The sequence below is a fragment of the Bufo bufo genome, chromosome 4 (genome assembly GCF_905171765.1).
Source record: "Bufo bufo chromosome 4, aBufBuf1.1, whole genome shotgun sequence".
Taxonomy (NCBI): domain Eukaryota; kingdom Metazoa; phylum Chordata; class Amphibia; order Anura; family Bufonidae; genus Bufo; species Bufo bufo.
Window position 1 is genome coordinate 238,219,597 of NC_053392.1, and position 5,762 is coordinate 238,225,358.

Here is a 5,762-nt window from a genome sequence, read left to right on the forward strand (position 1 = left end):
CATGGATCCCACAGGACCTGTCCATCCCTTGTGCAGATTAGACATTTATAACTACCTCTCCTTAACCATATATTCTTGTACTCCAGGGCACTTCTTCATTCAATCCTCTTTTTTTAATTTTACCATTATATTGCGGGGCAACCCAAAGTTGAATGAACCTCTCCTCCGTCTGGGTGCCAGGGGCCTAAATATCGTAAACTGGCCTGTTCCAATGGTGTGTGACATGAAGCCTGATTCTTTGCTATGGGACCTCTCTCCTTTGTCTGGGTGCCGGGGCCTAAATATCTGACAGTGGCCTGTTCCAGTGGTGGGTGACATGAAGCCTGATTCTCTGCTATGACATGAAGCCTTATTCTCTGCTATGGGACCTCTCTCCTCTGTCTGGGTGCCGGGGCCTAAATATCTCACAGTGGCCTGTTCCAGTGGTGGGTGACATGAAGCCTGATTCTCTGCTATGGGACCTCTCTCCTCTGTCTGGGTGCCGGGGCCTAAATATCTCACAGTGGCCTGTTCCAGTGGTGGGTGACATGAAGCCTGATTCTCTGCTATGACATGAAGCCTGATTCTCTGCTATGGGACCTCTCTCTTTTGTCTGGGTGCCGGGGCCTAAATATCTGACAGTGGCCTGTTCCAGTGGTGGGTGACATGAAGCCTGATTCTCTGCTATGGGACCTCTCTCCAATTGATATTGGTAAATTTGTTATATATTTTTTTTAATTCATTTGCCTATCCACATTTGTTTGCAGGGGATTTACCTATATTTTGCTGCCTTTTGCAGCTCTCTAGCCCTTTCCTGGGCTATTTTACAGCCTTTCTAGTGCCAAAAAGTTCGGGTCCCCATTGACATCATAGGGGTTCGGGGCGAAGTTCGGGTCGAGTTCGGATCCCGAACCCGAACATTTTCGGGAAGTTCGGCCGAACTTCTCGAACCTGAACATCCAGGTGTTCGCTCAACTTTAATTGCGGACTGCAAAACACTGACACCGCACATCGCCGGCACTTAATAGATAACTCTTATTCTTGTCCGCAGCTGTGCACAAGAATAGGACATTGGGGGCCGAGGACCGGAAATGCGGATGTGGACAGCACACTGTGTGCTGTCCGCATCTTTTCCGGCCCCATTGAAAATGAATGGGTCCGCACCCGTTCCGCATAATTGCGGAACGGATCCGGACCCATTCAACGGATGTCTGAATGGACCCTAACATTTGTTCTCATGTTAGCTTTAGTCCATGTTGTTTTTTTATATTGGAAAATCTATACTTCCAATGTTTTGGGATTTGCCGTAACTGTAGAGTTCTAAACCTCTGGCATTAACATCAGCACAAAGCGTGCGCATCAGGAGCTTCACAGCATGGGTTATAACCCAAATGAACACATTTGGGATGAACTAGAAACAGAGATTGTCCAACTTCAGTGTCTGACTTCACAAATGGTCTTCCAGATTATTGGCAAAAATTCCCACAAACATACTCCAAAATCTTTTATTTAGCAAAAGTAGTAAAACAAAAAAATATCAATTTGGTATTACTATAAAAATACTGGCTGACAGTTAATATTTCATATATACAGACAGTGAACACAGTGAAAACTAAACCACTAAGAATTTCTAAATTGCTGTTTTTTTTTCATGAATTTTTTAAGTATCTGTTCAATCAAAATTAGGAGGAAGTGACTTTTTTGGTTTTATTTCCAGAGAAATGTTTGTCTGGGTTACACAATTCTTTGTATATACAGCAAATCCTATATGTCAGATGTCTGACCAAACATTATGCAACCTGAGCCTTACAAGTTTGCTCTTTACTTTGATTTCTAGGATTCGCTGTTACAAAATGTAAATCGTTAAACCAAACCCAATCTTCACCTTCTTTCAATTCACTGGCCTGAAGGTGACAGAAGTGAAAGATGTCATGAAGGTGACAGAAGTGAAATATGAAGTCCTTTATGTATCCACTACAGGCTGAAAAGTTATTTTGCAGAAAACAAGTTAATATTAAGTGTTGACTGTGAATTTTCAGAACAAACGTCACATTTTGTATGAGATTTATAGCGACTCCGGTTAAAAAAACCCATATTAACTGGGGAACAAACAGAACACTTACGTGGTGACATCCTGTTCATCTATTAAGCAGCAGATACATTAATTCTCAGGCTCCTCTTCTACCATCTAAGATGGCCGCGCTGCTTTTCAGACTTCATCAGATTCACTGTGAATCGGTAGCCCATTCTTCTGGTTGTCCAACCCTGCTCTTGGATTGGCCAGCAATGTTCACATGAACAGTGCTGGCCAGTCCAAGGGCAGGGTTGGACAATGGAAGTCCAACCTGGGTTGGCCAGTCCTGGAAGTGTCTTGAGCTACCAAATACAAAGGGGGGAATTTATCATAAGGGTAATATTTGAAGTCAGTTTCTTTATGCCACATTTATCAAATGTCACATGTTGTTTGATAAATTTGTCTTATCCTTAAACCTAACACTTATGTAGAAAAGCTACTCTAGTTTTCCTACTCCACCCTTCTACTGGAGTGAGATTGTGACTTTTTTGAGACTTTTTAAAAAAAGGTCTCAATCATAAATGAGTGACACTCATTAAAGGGATTCTGTCACCTCTTTTTACCCTATAGAGTTGCGGACATGCACGGCTAGATCGTCACTAGCATGTCCGCAATATACCTATCCCATAGATCTGTGTGGTTTTATTGGGTGTAAAAAATTATTTTATATATATGTAAATCAGCCTGGTAAGGAGCCCAAGGGGCTGTACTTACTCTTCTGGAGCCCAGCCACGCCCCCCTGTGAAGGAGCCCAGCACTGCTTGTATCCACAAATCTCCTCCTTGCTCAGAAAGTCAGATCGCCGTAATCTCGCGGTGCGCAGTGCCGGCATAGTGTTCCTTCCCTGTGCTGGCATCAGCCTCAGGGACGAACTGCGCATGCACGGGCTTGCGCATCGTGAGATTACGGCGATCTGACTTTGTGAGCAAGGAGGAGATTCGTGGATACAGGCGGTGCTGGGCTCCGTCACAGGGGGTCGTGGCCGGGCTCCAGAACGGTTAGTACAGCCCCTTGGGCTCCTTACCAGGCTGATTTACAGATATATAAAATCATTTTTTACACTCAATAAAACCACACAGAGCTATGGGACAGGTATATTGCGGACATGCTAGCGGCGATCTAGCCGTGCATGTCCGCAACTCTACAGGGTAAAAAGAGGTGACAGAATCCCTTTAACATAGCTAACCACAACCACTTTCCCACCCACATTACAGAGCTGGAGTGAGTGCCAGAAAAATGCAAAAAGTTCAAAAACAATTTTGAGAGTTCAAAAAGTCGCAAAAGCCCTATTTTGTGACTTTTTGATGCCCAAATTCTGGAATAAAGGCATAATAAAGCAAGGACACAGTGTGCATCAGGCAGTCTGAGAAGCAGTCATCTTCAATGGCAGAAGAGGAATCTGGGAACTGAGGGATCTGTTGTTGAATAGATAAAAAGGAGGCCATCATGTAAGCATTCTGTTCCCCAGCTAATGTAATTTTATTTTCTTGAACCGGAGGGTTGCTTTAACACTTTCCTCCACTCACCTCTTGTCAATTATTGGTTTCCTCCAATTACTGGTTTCCGGAAGAAGAACGGGGCATTTCTTGAAGGTAGAAGATGACGTGGTGAGGGGGCGGAACCGTTTGCCGGGGGTGTGGGAGGTTATTTCAGGATCAGGAGGCGTTCTTGGCCTTCAAATTAAGGCGGGCTGGGCACTGCAGGGGGGCGTCAAAGAGCTTTTTTTAATCAAAATGACAAAACGAAATAAAGTAAGAAGACCACTACAGGAAATAAGGTACTTTATTGAACATGGCAATGTTGAAAGCTCAAAATGCTAAAAGCAGGTGACAGATTCCCTTTAAATCGGTTATCTCATAACTAATGTTAAAAATGAAATTGGACATCATATAGTACATATACAATCTCTTTCTAACAAAGCTAGAACTAACCCCATGAAACCTGAGTGTTCTGCCCAGCAGGGTTATAAAATCATTAGAGCTTACTTTGCCAGAGTCATGTATTACAGAAGCGTTCAGTGTGGTTATAGCATCTAGCAGTGTTAAATTGTATTACACTGCATTGTGGGTAGTGCATTGCATCGCAAAACATTGTGGGAAAGAAAAGCCTCCAGGACACAGTATAGAGCTCTCCTATGCATGTCTGTTTCTCAAACTCCACTATCCTTGTAAAATCATATCTGGTAAGATATCTACCTCTGCTTCAGGGATATTGTGTTATGCAGAGCTATTCAGTTAGTTTGTAATTGTTACTCAGGGAGTTATAACTAGGGATGAGCGGACCCGTTCGGGTTCACTGGGTTCGGTCGAACTTCTGGTAAAAGTTCTTGGTTTTTAATAGTGGTTTTTATATATACATGTGATTTTAACTGTGTACGGTTAGTAATTTCTGTTTCACCATTGGTTATAATGTTCTTTCCTTTATTCACCCAGGACATAAATACATCTACTATAACTGGCACACATTCGACAACGGGACTCAAGTTTGGAAGAGGACTGGTCGAATAGTATACAACACGGACTTGCTATAATTGGACATTATGTTGCCTATATAAACATCAGAGGGAAAATTATTTATTATTATTTTTTAGAAATATTTTAAGTAATAATGTTGAGAGATGGAATCATCTAGATAGTTGAATACTCAGTTGATTTGATTGATGGTGGATCGGTTCATGTATACACGTCCATGAATATTGTTCATTACACCTTTTTTTTTTTTTTTTAAACGCGTGTTTCACTTTCACTGGGCACTTAACGCATGCACTTATTTTGTACTTTTGGCACTGTCTCATGTCACCTTATGTGTGTTTTCTTTGATAATCTTGATAGCAATTCATTATTATTTAACATTATTTTTTATGAATTTTTCATATATATATATATATATATATATATATATATATATATATATATATGTATGTATATACACTGCTCAAAAAAATAAAGGGAACACTTAAACAACACAATGTAACTCCAAGTCAATCACACTTCTGTGAAATCAAACTGTCCACTTAGGAAGCAACACTGAGTGACAATCAATTTCACATCCTGTTGTGCAAATGGGATAGACAACAGGTGGAAATTATAGGCAATTAGCAAGACACCCCTAATAAAGGAGTGGTTCTGCAGGTGGTGACCACAGACCACTTCTCAGTTCCTATGCTTCCTGGCTGATGTTTTGGTCACTTTTGAATGCTGGCGGTGCTTTCACTCTAGTGGTAGCATGAGACGGAGTCTACAACCCACACAAGTGGCTCAGGTAGTGCAGCTTTTCCAGGATGGCATATCAATGCGAGCTGTGGCAAGAAGGTTTGCTGTGTCTGTCAGCGTAGTGTCCAGAGCATGGAGGCGCTACCAGGAGACAGGCCAGTACATCAGGAGACGTGGAGGAGGCCGTAGGAGGGCAACAACCCAGCAGCAGGACCGCTACCTCCGCCTTTGTGCAAGGAGGAACAGGAGAAGCACTGCCAGAGCCCTGCAAAATGACCTCCAGCAGGCCACAAATGTGCATGTGTCTGCTCAAACGGTCAGAAACAGACTGCATGAGGGTGATATGAGGGCCCGACGTCCACAGGTGGGGGTTGTGCTTACAGCCCAACACCGTGCAGGACGTTTGGCATTTGCCAGAGAACACCAAGATTGGCAAATTCGCCACTGGCGCCCTGTGCTCTTCACAGATAAAAGCAGGTTCACACTGAGCACATGTG